Here is an 18045-nt window from a genome sequence, read left to right as displayed (position 1 = left end):
AGAGGGGTTGGACTAGATGATCTCCAGAGGTTCCTTCCAACCCCTACCATTCTGTGATTCTGTGATTCACATGGATTCAGCATCTTAAATATCCAGCAGTAAGGGTGAACAAACTTCTACCTCTTTGGTTGTGAAAGGGGATGAAAAGCTTTGCTGTCCTGAGTATACATCATCTGCTAATACAGGTCTCATCTCTTGATAAAGTCACAGAATCACAGAATCTTAGGGGTTGGAAGGGCCCTCGAAAGATCATTTAGTCCAACTCCCCTGCCAGAGCAGAGTCACCTAAAGCACATCACACAGGAACGTGTCCAGGTGGGTTTTTAATATCTCCACAACCTCTCTGGGCAGCCTGTTCCAGTGTTCCATCACCCTCACAGTAAAGAAATTTTTCCTAATATTTGCACCTGTTGCCCCTTGTCCTATCACTGGACATCACTGAGAAGAACCTGGCTCCGTCCTCCTGACACTCACCCTTTACATATTTATAAATGTTGATGACATCATCCCTCAGTCTCCCCTTCTCCAGGCTAAAGAGACCCAGCTCCCTCAGCCAGGGCCTTTTGTGAATTTTAAGGGAAAACAGAATTGTAGGAGAAAAATGTTTGATCCTATCTTCAAGAAGGGCAAGAAGGAGGTCCCAGGAAACTACAGGCTGGTCAGCCTCACTTCAGTCCCTGGGAAGAGGATGAAGCAGATAATCCTGGAAACAATTTCCAGGCACATGAACAACAAGAAAATAATCAGGATGAGGTTTCACCAAGGATTCATCAAGGAAAAGTCATGCCTGATGGACTTGATAAGCTACTGTTTTAAAATGACTGGCTAGCTTGGTAAACAAGAGGACAGCAGTAGACATTGTGTATCTGGACTTGAGTAAGGCTTTTGACATTGTCTTCCATGAGATCCTCACAACCAACCTGTTGATATATGAGCTGTATGAGCAGACAATAAGGAAAATTAAAAACTGGCTGAACAGCCTCTGTCCAGAGGTTCTCTCTAACCTCAGTCATTCTGTGATGTGTGATTTTAACAAAGACTTTCTGGCACAGGTAGGAATTTCACTACACATGTTTTATGAGTTCCAGAGATAGTGTGTGAAGCTCTAAATGTTTGTTGTAGGATATAATCAATAGTGTACCTAATAACTCATCCAAATGAATACACACTCAAATTAAGAACTGGCCTAAACTGCAGTTGGAAGAAGGAAGGAAAGAAACTTAAAAAACAATGAATTCCCCTCATTGGTTGTGGGAAACAGGTTTTTCAAAGCTCAGCTGAGTATTTTGGTGACCTTCTTCAGTAGGTTCTTCTACTGCTATTAAATCAGATTTTTAATGAATAAGGAATAGAAATCCCTTATAATACTAATTCTAAAATTAGAAACAAGGGTTAAGAACGTTTCCACATCTAGTACACAGCCAGAGTATTTCATTATAGCAATCACAAAGCATTTGAAGAGAGATTAATTTAGGCCAGTGTTAAGGTGATGGAGGAGAGTGCAGATCTGAGGAAATGCTTGCTATTCCTGCTGTTAACATTAGAAGAGATTGGCATATTTTTAGGCCATAGACGGATTAGTGTCTTTGTTAGGTGTCCAAGTGCCTAAACCAGTACTGTTATAAAAGAAGTAAGAGTTAGAGAATACCACCTCAAGAGCAGAGATGAACCAAAGACATGGTATTGAAATCATTATCAAAACTTCACAGATCAAATCTCTTGAGCTTAGTTTTGGGAAAAAAAAAGGCAGTGGAACATTTTCTGTCAAAGTGAGCTGAAATTTCAGTAAGGCAGATAATTCTGTGAGAATAATTGATGTTGCCTCAAAATATTGATGAGTAAATATTTCATTTATACAAACTATTCTATTTTTCATTCCTCCCCTGCCCCCCTTCAAGCTGGCCTACAATATTTAATTTCAATAAAGTACTATATTTCATTTCCCTCTTGGCCAACACCCCGGAAAGGGCTGCAGCCCTGTTTCCCTTTCTGTGATGATAATTAAGTGCTTTTGCTACAGCATTATTATCTTTGCTGAAGTGCAGTTGGGGCCTACTGTCTGGGCTTCTCCTTGATTGTTCTTCATTTCACGTTACAGGTTTTTTCTGTTGGCAATATCCTGATTTACTTCTGAGCCATGCAGCACAACATGAGAGTCACGTGGCTGGTGGATGGCTGGAAATCCATCCTGGGGAATCTGGGCACTAGGTCCCAGACCTTCAAGCCAACAAAGTCATTTGCAAAATGCAATTTTGTGTTTAAATGAATCTAAATGAGCAAGACACTAAAGAAAATAAACCTGAACGGTTCCAAATTAAGTATTTTTTTCATCTCAGCTTTTCCAATAAAGTCTGAAACAATTTCCTATAGAGCAGGACTTGCTACTCTTGCTCAGTTCCAATTTGGATGCATGTGCCCCTGGAAAAATAAATTTTAAAAATATGGTTTTCTGGGTGCCTTTTCTCTGCTTCATTTCTAGAGGCGCAGGGGTGTGTTGGTAGATGGGAACATGATGAAATGGCCTCTTGGCCAGCTCACAATGACATATAAGATGAACTGTTTCCATTGAGCCCCAGAACACCTGGGGTCTATGACAATGCTCAGCTTTCTTTGTGTTGCAGATGCTATGTGTGGCTCAGTCTGCAGCCCCAAATGGGTTCACATTGTAGATGATGTTTGTTGTAGAGTGAAAGCTCTCAGCCCATCCACCTACCTTTGCTGAAACTATTCCCCTTGAATGACATTTTTTTGAGGTAACAAGTAGTTGTGCAAGGGAAAGTAGCAGCAAACTATACCTCAAGACAAAAAGGAAAAGTCTGTGTGCCAGGCCTGTGCTTCCTGTGGTTTCTCAACAGGAGGGGAAAATAATCTCCCACAGACCACCCCAAATCATCAAAACAGTATGAACTGTACTTGCCATGCCAAGAACCAGGCATCAAAGCTCAAGTGCTTACATATTCTATTAAGTGGTTTAATATTAGAGCAGGGAGACCAAGAAAACTGCAACCTTTTGGTTCCCTGAGGTCTCCTAAAGAAGGCCATGAGGGACAAAACACTGTGTTTTCTCTGTTCTTCTCTACAATATTAAACCACTTAATACAATATGCAAGCTCTTGAGCTTTGATGCCTGGTTCTTGGCATGCCAAAGGCTTTGTTACATGTTTTTACAGTAATTGAAAGAAATATCCATCTGTAGCAATTTCATTTTTTAGCAAGCTGAACAGATTCTTGGGAGGTAGGAGCTTCAAACATATGAAACAGAATAAAATAGTTTCTATCAAGCTGAATTCTTTTCATTCTGCTTTTGAGGAAACAATCATAGAGGAGTGCTGTAGAGGAGTCCTGGAATCAGAGCCAGCATATTTACGCTCTTGGTTCAAATAACGCTGCATGTAGCCAACCCTGGGGATGGTTACAAGCCTGCCACACCACGTTAGCAGATAAGGGTGAGGTTATGCCACCAGAAGCTGGGTGTAAGAGAGCAGCTCTTATTATCCAGCTCAGACTTGTTTCCTGAGCCTTGATTATCTGTTAACCAAATCTCATCCACCTTGTAGAGATCTTCCCACTTTCTTACCCTTCACTCTCTTATGGTTTGTGTATGTGCTTTCGGGACATTGATTTGTCTCCTGCTCTGTTCCAATACAGTGTGTCACAATGGGACACTGATCTTGGTTGGGTAGTACAGATAATGCTGCATTGCAACTGAGCAGCAATATTCAGAGAAGAGCTACTCAGAAATCAGGTAAAAATGGAAAAATGTAAAATGCTACAAGCAGAGGTGACCTGGTGTCTTCGAGGAATAGGATAAAAGTAGAACCAAGAAAGAACCTACAGAAATTTGTAAAGGCAGAACCTTGTAGACATTTGGCAAGATGCTGAACAGGGAAAATTTCTTTGAATAGCGCAGAATCAAGTTTCCACAGTGAGGTTTGTTATGGCCTTTGAGAGCTCAGAATTTTTACAGCTTCAGCAGATGGACTTCGCCCAGGTAATATGTTATTTTTTTGGAATGTAAGATGTGTGGTTAGCAGCACCCCCACAAACATCTTTCATTTCTGAAGCTGGCACTGTTGTGGGGATTGGCAACCAAGTGCCTACGATGTGTGTTCACAGCACTGTGACATCCTGATGCAGAAAATCTCACCACTCTGGAGTGCTCCCTGAACGCTAGTTCAAATCTAAAGGTACTACACTCCAAAAAAATAAGGTTCATGCACCATCTTACCTTTCTGCTGAAAAGCAGCAGGGATTTATTTGCTACTCTTTGCCCTACACTATTCTCATCTGAAATGTGTAGCTACAGAGGAGAATTGCTGTGAAATTTCTCTTGTTCTGCCAGAGTGAGCACAGCTGTGCATTGAGCTGGGCCCTCCTGGTAGCTGAGCAGCTCAGGGCAAAGAAAGGTGCCATAAGGCCACTCTGTTTTGTGAAACACATGAGACTTTAATTCATGTTATGAACATCAAAAGCCTTTGACTTTATAGCTGCCTCCAGAGAGCAGAACCCAAGCATCTTTGATAGACATGGATGACCCCAGAAATGAAATGTCAATTCAGAGCATGTTCTGTGCAGCTCCTCATGCTTTGTTTTCTTATTGCTACACTGAGATGCTGGCACATTCCATGGGGCTGACATGCAGCCTGCAGTAGTCAATGGCACCAGAGAAACCACGCCTCTGCTTATTCTTGAAATGCAAATCAGGATCATGCCCACCACAATCAGAGGTGGCAGGTGTATCTAGACTTTTTCCCTATATTCTGCACCCCCACAATGACAAAACAAACAACAAAGGAAAAACCCTTTTAATCTGAAAAAGTTAGTCTTTTAATGTCCCACTCTTAGGCTTACAGAAATCTAGTTAATCCACAACTGAACAAAGGCAATTTAAACCAAGCTGACTTTGCTTACTGTCTCTTTTTGGGAACAATTTCTCCTTTAGGCTTAGTTTCCATGAACTCAAAATCTACACAGCCTACTCTGCTCTTCAGTGAGTGTCTCTTTCCCTCTCTGTGCAAGTCTGGCCACTGTTCCCTCACTGCCTTCTACAGTCTGTTTGCAGGGCAAGTTCCTGGCTACATGCTGCAACTGTTCCTGCCTGCTGCCTTGCCTTGCCCTCTTGTTCCCAAATCTCTGCCCCTGCTCTACCCTCTAGGGAAAATACAACCTCTCCACAACCACCTGACGGTCCTGCCTGATCCAGTGCCTTTCCTCACAGGACATAACACAAACAGAAAACAAGCAAATTAATCACTTAATGTCACAGGTGGCTTATAGCAAAGTGTCAGCACTGAATAAAAAAGATTTGAGAATAGCTGTAAAAGCTATTCTGGCAAAAATAAAATAAAAAAAAGAATATAAGATTTGATTAAAATGATGGAGGTCAGTAAACTGGAGCTAAAAATGGAGATAGCTTTGAGATAAACACCAGCTGTTTTTTAAATCCTTCTGAGGCAGTGTACGAGGTGAATCTCAGGTAGTTAAGAGGACATGTGCAATGTTCTTGGAAGACACACTCCCATAAAGGAATATTAGAGGAAGGAGGAATATATGGCTGTTGCCGACCAGGGTAAGTCATTATTAATGTTTGCAATGGATGCCCAGATAGCAGGCACCAAAACAGTGCAATGGTTTGGCCTTAAAAAGCCTCTAGACACCAACCTTTTTCACGTAGCAAGATGTAAAAGATCCAGTTTCTGTATTTTGCATTAGTAGGGGGGAAGTGAATAGAGAAAGCTGACAGCTGCCAGATGGCACAAATGACTCCACATTACCAAGTACATTTCTAGTCTAAGTTTATGACAGATTTGCAGTTTTTGCAGGAGCTCAGCCTTCAGAATTTACACCTAGAATTTCTTATTGTATGAATCGGGGTGACTGAACAAGGTTTCTGGGCTTCCTCTGGAATGTTCCTTATCTTTGGGGTTTCTCTCCATCAGCTTCAGTCCTTTGCGTCAGTGAATTCTGAATGCCACATTATTACTCTTCAGTCCCTTCTCACAGCTTCTGCATTACTTCTCACAGCACCTCTTTGCAAAGTGTTGGTGTTGCTTAGAATTTAACTTGGTGCTGTTTCTCCACCTATCCTATACTGACAGCCATGAATTCCTGAAAACATGTAGGGCAGCCCCAGCAAGAAAGATGCTGGTCTGCAGATGCTGTGGAAGACAATTGAGTAGGGTCACAGGAAAGAACACAAGTTGGGTTTGTTAGTTTGGATGGTGGGGGTTTTTCTTGTTTGTTTGGGTTTGTTTGTTTGTGGTTTGTTTATTTGGGTTTTTGTTTTGTTTATTTGTTTGTTTAATCTTGCTACTGGCTTAGGGGCTTTCCACTCTCAGGAAGATTCAAGAGAAAAATAGGAATATTTAAACTGGGACCTGAACAAACTTCCATTGAGCTAGTCTTAAAAAAAGTATGAGAGAGCCGAGGCTGAAGACTTCAGTGACCAGCTATGAGAAAAGATCTATTAGTGTAAAAGAGGGAGGTAGCTTATCTGCATGTATCTTTCTTTCTGGGGTTTTCTTCTATTAGTTCTACTCACCTGGCCAGCTAGAGAACAAAGTTGTATTGCTGTAAGCCAGACTTTTCCCTGTGGAACAGAGCAGAAGTAAATAGACCCTATATACCAGGTGGCAGTAAGATGGAACCGGAAAACATTTCTTCACATGTAAAATCGATATGTGTACTCCCAAAATAAAGTTTGTAGCCTGGAGACTTGCACATGATCCCATTTTTGCTCTGGCTAAGTTTGTCACACTTGTTCACCAGGATTTTTCACCAATGGGAAAAGGGGCTCAGCTCTGAGTTGGTTTTGAAGTTTCAAAAACACAGACAGGGAAATCTGTTCTGTGTCATCAGTGTTAGGCACTGAATTTGTATGTCTGCAGTAACTGCCAAAAGAATTCTCGCTCGAGCACTGTTGTGACTCTGATGTTCCATAAATGTCAGTGAAATCAGATAACTGCCCCTTCCCTAAATAATGTCTGTCCTGTGGCCATGGGACGAACATGTTGCCAGGGAGTTTTAAATAGAATGAGAGATGAGGAGTACTGAATAGCCAAGTCTACTTCAAATTCTTATAAGATAGGTTGTAATTAGCATAGATTATTTTCGTTCATTGCATATGTACACTTCCTAAATACAATTCCCAGAATGCTGTTGCCCCTTTCTCAAAAATCATCAGGTATTCAAGCCCTAAAGTTACAGCAAAAGAAAATTTTCAGCTCTAGAGAAGGCAAAATAAATGTGTGTGAACACAGCCAGTCTGAAACTTACTGCAAATGAAAAAAAGGGCACAAAAAATCACTTGCTTTGGATCAGTGACACCTGTTTGCAGGTAGACTCAGTGTAACTGGTATGTATCCAGATAAATACACAGACCATGCTATTATTTCTAGAAGAGGGCACAATGCATTAGAAGTAATCTTGTAAAAGTTCAGACTTTAAAACCTCTGAAGATGCTGTTAGGAAGATTTCAGATGCTTCAGTAGTCAGCCAAATCTCTGGTCCACAAGGGCAGGATGGAGATCTAAATAATAAGCTTTTTTAAAAAAATTATTTTCTTCTGCAATGTCTCTTGCACTTGGCACCAAAAGAAAACACAATAATCCAAGAAAACCAAAATCCATTTGAGTTCAAAGTAAAGATTCAGTTCAGTTCATGAGTGTCCAAACTGGCATCCTATCCCTACAGGTGTTAGATACAACTTATGTCTCTCATGACCTTTTCTGTGACACCAGCACTAGACCAGGTCCAACAGAAAGAAGAGTAATTGATATTCCACTCTCATCTGGATGAATGGGATATCATTACTGACCTTTCTCTTTTTTTTTTAGCATTGTTAAAAACTTTCTCTGTTGGTAAAATTAATTTATTTTTGTGTGTAATTTAAAAGATTTATTTTAGAAGAAAGCAAACATCGCCATAGGGCTTGATCCTCTATATAAGGAATTGAAATGAATGAGTGCACTAAACAAGGGTGCAAGGCGGTGTTCCCGTGAACATCCAGACATGCAGTAGTATTTCTACTGCACTTGCATCCATTTACTGTTCAGTATCATGACATGTTTTCATACAGATGCTTTCAGTTCACATCCCTTTTTCTTCCCCCAAAGATCGTCTGCAAAGCTATTGAGTCATGGAGAGTTCTTATTCTCCAGGAGTGCTCTGTTCTACCAACATTTGTTGCTTCCACACAGTGAGAAATACACTTTCCTCCCAGCTTGCACAATTTAAGTCTTATCATGTAGGTAAAGGCAGTCTACTGGCAGTCAAAACAGACATGTCTTACTTTGTATTTTGCATGATACCAGTACCTGTGAACAGATCTGTTAACAGATTTTCAGATTTCAGATTTCAAACTACTGGTTTAGTTTACATTAAATTATAAAATTGTGGAAAAAAAGAGGGCAACTGAACGTGAACAGGAGAAAGAACTGAGTTCTTTTGCTGGTCTTTCACTGGTTCTCCCTCAGATTGAGGGCATTTTTTTAGAATGGGATTTTCAAGGAAGCCCAGTGACTCAGGAGCCGTAGGTCAGCCAGTCTGGGCAAACCCACGGTACCTGTTGGAGTGGAGGGATGCTGGTGCTAACTGCACAGGCTCTGGAAGTAGAATTAGCACAGCTCTGTCAGTGCATTGCTGCCCTGACCTAAAAATCCAGCTAGGGAATGAGTTCACAGGCTCAGGGGCAGCACTGGTCCAACACAGCAACCTGTTCTCCCAATCCAGCTGAATTTCCACTTCATGCTCTCCTGAGCATGCAGGTTAATGCTCAGCCTGGCACTGCATGGTGGATTTTATTTTATTTTATTTTTTTACTGTACTCTGAGTGTATGAAGTGTATGGAGTTTCAGCACCACGTAGGATTTAACACATACAGCAAGGCACTAGAACAAAGGGCCATGCCCAGAAAAAAAATGAACACATGCTGTCATAACATGACAGTTAAAGTAACTTCCCTGCCCCTACAAAACCTTCTGTTTCTTCACCCTCCTCAGCACATATGCTTTTCCAACTCAAGCTTACTCCTGCACTGGGAAATACATATCATCAACTACCCTTTGACTGCTTTATGCTAACGGAGTCTATACTGTGCTGGAAAACATAATACCATTTCATTTGCTTAGGTAAGTTTGAAGAGGGTTTCCTCAGCCACAAGCAATACCACGAGTAGTTGCACCATCTGACCACAGACACAAAACTAGTACACAAAAGGGAAAAACAGGAATTACACTTCTGAAATTTTTTTTCAAATCTTTGCTCTGGGACAAATATCTTTCAGGAGTTCAAGAAGCACTGAGTAAAGAAGCAGCTTTAAGGTAGTAGACAGAGAGGCATCAAGATTGATTTTTTTCCACAGAGGACAGTTAGTAGTTCCTACAGCTGCCATATCATTCATGAAGCAAAACAACCCATGGAAAAGATGTGGTCCAAGACTGAGGACCTAGCTGTCTTGATGGCAGAAGTTAGAGCCAGAACTCAGGACCCTGGCAAGACGTAAGTTCTTGTAAATCTGAGGAAAATAAAAATACCTACCTGTCATGGGAGTGTCAAAAGAATGAGGTGACATTTGCTAATAAAAGCACATATTCTAAAAATATTTCAGTGTTATTGATTAAAAAGGAACTCATACAAGAATTCAGAATGAGAGTCAAAACCAGTGCACACTAATGTGTGGTTTATAGAAGTCTATCTCCTGCTTAGACTGGACATGTTTCTATTTGGTGCAAATAAAAGCAGTATTAACATCTGTGTTTTTCATAGGAAAAAAAGACTTCAAAACCTAAACTCATCCTACCATCCAGTCTTTGCAGTGGTTTTGCTGATAAATCCTTCTAGAACACTTGCACCCAAGAAAAACCTTCAGCCGTCCTCCACCACTGTCAAGTCTAAATGACTTAGTTGTCCTAGAGAGGATCCAAAATTATAAAACGCAGCAGGACTAACCTTTCAGCAATGCTGTTTTAAAGAAAATTTGCTACTTCTTTTCTTCTTTTTCTCTTTTTCTTTTTGTTTTTTTTTTTTCCAAAATCAGTTCAGTTTCACTTTTCCGCATGAAAAAAGGAGTGTAATTTGCAGCACTTTTTTTGTTCCCTGATGTCAAAATGCTATCTTACAAGTAGAAATCGATTCAGCAGAGTGCAGTTGTTGAAAAAACTGACCATTTGGATGGAATTAAATAAATGCTGGAGCCTTGCTCCAGCTGAACCTTTCGAGCCACATCGGCCGTTCTCTGCCAAGGCAAAACAAGTCTGCCATGTGTGTGATGCGTTGCTGAAGCACTAAACTTATATATCCCAGCAATCATATGATATTCTCACTGAACTTTGTGAAGAATGCAGTCATGTCAAATGAGAATGCAACCCTAAGGCCCTCTGTGGCTCCAGTTTCAGTTCTAATTCCAGACAAGCAGCTTTATCCTGAAATCTTTAGTCAGACACACACAAAAATTGATTCAAACTTAACGTGTATTTGCTTCCCACTTGCCCTTTTAATAAGCAAGGATTTCAGACATGCTTTGAATAAACATTATGAAGCTTTTCAGTCTAACAGTCTTAAAATTCACATATCTGGCACTGGAAGGAATTCAGAATAAGGATCTCAGGTCCATCACACCCCAGGCGCAGAAGACCTACACGCCTGTGCAGGATAACAGATCACCACAGGCAGTTGCATCTTGTAATCTTGTGGAACTGTCAGCTCACAGGAAACACAAGGCAGCATGAGTTCGCTGAAAGTGAAGAAAAAAACAACTCAAATTACTTATTTGTTTACTCCAGGATGCACAGCTTCATGCATCCTGTAACCAGAGCCAGTTAAGGCACACTAACTTATTATCTGTGAGAGAATGTATTTCAGCCAGAAGCTCTAAGACTTTGGGAGAGTTGAACTCTGACCTGCAGGAGGTGTACTTCGATTTTGAAAAGGCTTGACATCTATGTGGATGTTGTTTGCAATAAACCTGGCATTTGCTCCCCTCACACTCATTTTAACTACTGCGTTAATAATCAGAAATCCATTACAACCCAATAAAACTCATGTTAAAAGGACATGAAGTTTATATGAGCAGCCCTTAGAGTAGTTCTGTTATGCTTCCACACGACTGTCAGATTATTATTTTTAAATAACAAGTAGAAGAGACAATCTCTTCTCATCCTTGGACACCCAGTTGTTTTTATGCTGAGACTTAAAACAAGATTAGCCTGAGCCAGATATTGAGCATGGGAAACCTAAATGTGGATTATTTGCATCTGACATTGCTGTTGCAGCCCCAGCAGAGACTCCTAGAAAGAGGATTGTCAGAGAAGTTTCAGTACAGACAGGCTTACTTACAGTATAATTGCAACTCAGGCAATACAAATAATACTCAATAAGGCTTATAGGATGTTTGGACAGAAGTACTGTGATGTGTTGTGCATGGGTTTTGGTTGTGGGCTGTTTTGTTTGTTTGTTTGTTTGTTTTGGGGGGTTGCACTTACTATACTGAATGTATATTATTAATGGCTTCAGAGATTAAAACCCAGAGTTCTCACTTATCCCATGTCTGAAATTATCCTTCCCTGAAGATGATGACAGATGTGCACACAGTAATCACTACCAGAGCTTTCACAAATACCTGTGTAAGGAGCAGCTATCACCACTCTATTAGCAGTTTCTACATACAACATGGCAAGTGCACCATCTAGTCACAACACTGCTCACTGCCACAGCTGTGGCCTGCTAAAGCACCTTGCAAAAGTTCAAGCACACAGTGTCCGTGTTTGGGGAGCTTTTTAAATTTTTTTTTTTAATTTATTCTTATTTTTTACAAAATGTTGAGATTTGTGGGCAAAAGCACACAGTTACTATACACAATCAGTTGGATTCACTGATGTGGTTCTGTAGAAGAAACATGAATATTGGTTGGGCAGAGATTTGTGGGCAGCCTTAGCTGGAACTTTTTCAGTGGAAACTCACTCGTTTGCAAACTCAGCTCTGCCCACAAGAAACAGAACATATGTAAGTGTTTATTACATGAATACATCTGAAGACCTATTTAGACTGATAGTTTAATGCTCCAGCATTTGTACCACAGGACTTAATAACAATTTGTCTCTTCTACATCAAGTTCTTCCAAAGACTGGAGGGAAAAATGAACTGCAAGAAATCCTTTTAAGCTACAATTGTTTTTTATGTTTGGTTTTTTTTGAGAATAATTACACCATAGTCCTACCCAATAGAACAACACTATTTTTGCCTAGGTATGGGCATCATCCAGCTACAGACAGCCCATCAACCTCAAGCATTCAGCTTAGTCTTTGGTGAATAAACAGGAGCTACCATCAATCCCATTTCAGCCTCCTCACTTCCTACCTCTCTTTAAATTGTGAGATGAACAGTAGACACGCATCCATAACAGGACAGCCAATTCCCCATCATCTTGTAGTGGCCACACATAGCCTGCTGCCTATAAGTATCACAGATTATCAGAAATCTAACTAGCACATCTTGGGAGGTGAGCAAAGCAAAGAAAAAAGCCTAAATTCCCTGCTTCTTCTAGCTATGTCACCTACTTAGATTTCTTCCCCTGCCTCAAGCTACTCACGCCTGCTAGACTGACAAGGCCTTTGAGGTTCGTTGTTTCCAGGTTAAGTGGGTGGTCTTCATTCCTCTTCTGTTTTGAGGCTCTGTGGAAACCATCCTACCACACTGTTTTACTTCACATCCTCAAAGCAAATGCTTGGACTCACCATTCCATTGTCTTTTAAAACTAGGCTATTTCTCCTTTTCTTAATTTTTTAGTGTGCTTCCACAAAGTAGGACACAAGGAGGCCTTTCCTAAAGTTGTTACTGGATTATGGCTGTGTTGATTTGGGCATGATATTCCATTCCTAAGTGCTCTACTACTTCTCTATTTGTTTACTTTTATTCATGTTTAATATAGATTGGCATGTAGTTAGTTCCAAAGACAGACACATGGATTTGAGACACTAGTATGTATAGTGTAAAACAAGCCCCTTTACCCTCAATGTCTTCCTCTGCAAATGGTGTCAGTGGACATGATGACTCTGGATCTTCCTACTTAGAGACTGGAGGGAGCTACTGGAAAGACATTTGAATTTTGTAACTTGGCCAACAGAGTTAACCTTCTCTATCTTTTCTTGTTGGCTTCTCTGGAGAAGAAAGGCTTGAGGCTGGAGGAGAGCCTAAATTTTTTACACACTTTTCCACTGATCATTACTATTTTTTTTGGTGAAGATATGACCATAGGATAGAAAAATCAAAATATCCAGCAAGATCAATGCAGAGTCTGGGCAGTAATGAGCAAAATATCAAAAAGACTTATATTCAAAAGGAATGCAACACCCCTAGCTGGTGGCAGCCATCTCATTGGAAGTATTAGACAATTTCATCTTTCTGGAGGAGACAGCACGACTGGGCCTGTAGGCAGCTGTGGGGACTAAACCTGGTAGAGCTGCAGCTTCTCTCTCTTAACTCCCTCAGCCTCATATGTGCTCTATAAAGCATAAACTTAGATCTCCCCTGATAAACTCATCTGTTAGCAGGGTAACAGCCCTGCAGTTGTCTAAAGGAAAACTCCCTCACACGAGGCTCCATATCAGACTTGGTCCCTTTATGGTTCTCTCCCACCACTAAGCCCACACACAATTTCTTATGCTTTCATCTCTGGCTTCCAGGCAACCTTTGTTCTCTCTCAGCAAGGAGCCATCAGTTATTCTTTCTTGGGCTCAAAACTACAAGGACTGCTCCAACACTCCCTGAAAACAGGCTGCCTCTCATATCTCTCAGCAATCCAGGCTCCCAGCCATCAGATCAGTCAGATCTCCTTAGTCCTCCAAGCCCCGTTATTTAGAAAGAAAACGAGTCACAGGTGAGAGTTGAGACTTGAATATCTTAAAAGCTTCCACTTGCTCCATGATAAGATGCAGGACTCTTGAAAATCTTCCAGCAATTTAAGCACTGGAAGGTAGAATGGAATAACTCAAATGAAGTCCATGTTTATTTAGCCTGTCAAAATGTTAACTGTTTCTTGCTGAAAAAATCATGGATGCATAACTCCCAGCAAGTATCAGATGCTTACCACTGCTCTGGAAAACTTGTTACAAAAAAGATTTGTAAAAATTAAAACATATATTTTCCCTCTTCCAATGTGAACACCTTTGAAAGTCAGTAAGACAGAGGCAGGGAAATCAAAATTTCCCCACGCAGTGTGGGGAGCATTGAGGATGAATTTGATAATACTGATAAAGTTGCTGCACGTGTCCTTTTGGGTTAAAAATATTACACAAATAAAATTGAAGAGGCTATGAGTATACTGATGTACCAACACCTTTTAATTTACCTGAATTTGTATAAAAGATTTTCTCAGTTTTCCTTTCATTGTACTTCATTTCCTACCAGTGACCATTCATTTAAGCTATCTTTATTCATGTAGGTTTTTTTATAAAGGGCATACTCTTTGTGTTTGGTTTATCAAAAGCTGTGTAAGTTAGAAGAATGGATAAATTTTGCATGCCACAGGTAGCACACCAAAATTATGAATAGGCATGTATACGTTCATGTATGATGGCAGAAGATCCAAACCAGGTATTCTTATTGCAGTAAACTTTCCAGAAGTATTATTAACCCCATGGGTCTGGTGATGTCAGGTCTCTACTGTCCTGTTTCCTTCAAAATGAGGCCAGTAATTCAGTTGTGGAAACACTCCTGGCTTTCTCTACCAGTTGCAGGTGTGACTTTGGTTTTGCCGCTACTCACTAGGTCATGAGCAGCAGTTACCTGCCAGCAAAAAAAAATGGGCGCTTTCTCTTTCCTTCCTTTTATTTTTTTTTTTTTTTTCCTTCAATTTTCTCACAACCAGTCACTGGAAATGGGTTACAAACTTCCCGATGCAAACAGAACACGAAGAGGTTTTCGAGATTGAAGGGCTTCTCTGTTCAAATGCTGCCATCAAGTGGATATACACAGTAGAAGGCTGCAAGGGTATAGTTTTGAAAGAGGAAAATATACAGAGAGGACAATGAAATAGTATTTTCTTTCATGTGACAAAATACTATAAGCACATTTTTTGTCTAATCAAAACTTCGAGTTAAGCCTGGCTTAGTTCGTTGTTTTTTTTTTTTTGTATTATACCACCTTCACTTTTTAGCATCTTTAAAGTTGCTCAGACCTGCCTTTGAAAATAAGGATGTTGCTCCATGCCTCGAAATTTATCCAGATTGCCAAAATTGGGACTAGACTCTGCTTCTCTAAGACCCTGACTCAGATAAAAGTTTCAGCAAAGGTCTTCCATCTCAATGACCTGCAGGAGAGTGAGACAGAAGAAAAAGTCTCTTTTTGATCTTTAGAGCTAATGACCACAATTAATTAATTCAATGTTTTTTCTACAAATTGCAGATCAACAGTTCAGTGTTTATGTGAGACTCTCCTTTTATATAAATTCCTGTTCCTCCTTTTGCAAAGTTTAAAAAGAACTATATCCTCATTTCCTTCAAGAAATTTAGGAAGAAACTTGAAAATATTATTTTATGTTGTAAGAGCAAAATACACAGTACATTTTCTGGGTTGATCTCATTTAATGGCCACAGAGATACAGCAAAGCTGGTCTGTCTTTGAGGGCCTCAAATGCTGGCTCCAGTGTGGGTTGAGCAACCACAAAAGTCTTCTCCCAAGACTCCTCTTTCACCTAAGCCAGGCAGAACTGGATATTTTTCTAGGCTGCATGACATCCAGGAATGCAAGATTTGTCCATGGCTCGTTCACAAGAATTGCATAGTAAATGAGATGTGTTTTGGAAAATCAACAGTGCATGCACGTGCAATAATTTAGCGTGCTCTGGATGCACATGCACATAGTTCTGCCAGGAAAGTCCTGGATTTAAAAAAAAAATAAAAAATCAGAGAGTCCTATAGTTGTAGCAAATTATTTTGCCCTTAAGACTGTGATGGTAAATAAATTTTGCCAAGGCACAGGCAAATTTAAGAACTTGGAGTGTGAAAGATGTAGTTATGAAAAATATTGTATGCAGGCAGTGCAGTCTAGATCACTGTCTCCAGTGATAGTTTGTATATATTCCTCTAGCCAGGCCCTTAACACTGCTCCACCCTCAAAAGCTAAAGGTCTGTTTCAAGCAATAATGCCATGGTCCATCTGGACCTAAATATTACTTTGGAAACAGAATTCAGGTTATCAACACAGAAGAGCCGATTAACTGGGCTGTTGTAGATGTATCATTAGGAGATGGTTGAGCACTTGCAAATAGAATCCTTACTAATCAAAAACAATGCATACATTATTGGTTTATGGACAGATATCAAGAATGACAGTAAAAAGAAAAGCCATGCACGTAATCCCTATTCAGATATCTTTGTCCAGAATTTAGTGATTACTGCTTCATATGTTCTACTCTTGCAACAGCCAGACCCCTCCTCTACAATGGCCATGAAAAAAAAAACAAACCACAACAAAACAAAACAGAAATCAAAACCCAATCAAAACCCCCAGAAAAACATCCACATCCTGTCTCTAAACCCCTAGTCTTTGTGGAACATATATAGGTCTTTTTTTGGTAAGGTAGCAGGAACAGAGGCTAAAATAGCTTAAGGGGAGATGGTTGAAATAAAAGTACCTTTTAATATATTCACCTATAGTTTGGGGACAAGAGGGAGCTACTGTCTTTAACAATTGTCCCCATCTCCCAACCAGTCCCTCAGCCTAGTTGTCCTTTTTTTTTTTTTTTTTTTTTTTCCGGCAATGAGGCAGAGGTGGGGTTTGAGGCTCAGAGATATCATTGCTTAACTAAGGGAGAGCATTCAGAATTCAGAAAAGTGAGAAATGGCAACATAGGTTGTTAACTCTAGCAACAGGTATCGTAAATATGTCATTCCTGTCCATTAACAGAATGTAGAATAAACATAAAATTGAAGTGATATCAATGATCTTTGTCTCCTCTTTGTCTTTATGATACCATTTCTGCACAATGCTTTTTTTGAACTTCTTGCTTTGGAGACCAGTTGCAGGGCATTGGTTCAAACACTGTAGCTTTCTTAAATCTTTCTTATGATCCCAGTTCTCCATCACTTACGAGGCAGCTTCAGAACTGCCCACTACACTAAGAGCTCAGATATGAGAAATATTTTTAATTCTTTTCTAGAACAAAGAAGTAAAGATAGCTATTACTTTTGCTAGCCTTTCATATTTAAGATAACAATTTTTCCCTCTGGAGAGTGTAGCAGGATAGCAGCCTTCTATACAGTTGACTGCCACCAGCAATGCTAGGGGGAGTACTGGGAGCTGAAATCTGTCGTTTTTTCCATGCTGAGCTAATGACCTTCTCTTTGAAGTCACTCTCCTGCCTACATATGAAGAAACACACTGTGATGGAGGAGCTGCCAACTGGGTCACCATGGCCAAAAATCATGTGAGAATTTATAAATACAAATTCTAATTACCTGGATTTTGTATTTTAAAGAAAAGCTTTGTTACTCAAAGCCTTCCTCTGGCCTGGAGCAGAGTAAACTGTAAGGGCTGAGAGAGCCCCTGTTCAAAGGAAGAGGGAAGGTGCTCCACAGAGTCCGGAATTTAATCACTGATTCCTAGCTTGTATCTACTCTTGCAATTGGTTTTTAATCAAAGCTGCAAAGTACCCAATGTTATTCAGTGTTTCTGATGATCTCCAAGTTGAGCCTAAAATAATTCTAATCACAGAACAGATCACATAAAAATGTACAATGCCCAATTACATGTTTAAAATATATTGGTTTCAAAGGACTGTGTAAACTCCTGTGGCTTATATCTCATGGGTTCAAATTCAACACTGCTTACCTGGTTTTACCTTCATCTGGATTTTGGAGTTACTCATCTTTGCTAAAACTGACTGAACACCTGCTTTTGAAGAATAGTTGTCTTCTCAACAAGAGTTTTGAGAGGCAGCATATGCTTGCTTTAAAATTTTTATCCTGTTATCTATGTCAACACTTTCCACTGTAGCATCTCAACACCATTTTTCCTGTTAGCTCTACTTTGCATTCCATCGTAGTGCTA

Source organism: Apus apus, chromosome 5, assembly GCF_020740795.1.
Source record: "Apus apus isolate bApuApu2 chromosome 5, bApuApu2.pri.cur, whole genome shotgun sequence".
In the NCBI taxonomy this organism is placed as follows: domain Eukaryota; kingdom Metazoa; phylum Chordata; class Aves; order Apodiformes; family Apodidae; genus Apus; species Apus apus.
The sequence above is the reverse complement of the archived record's forward strand: the minus strand, read 5'-3'. Positions refer to the sequence as shown.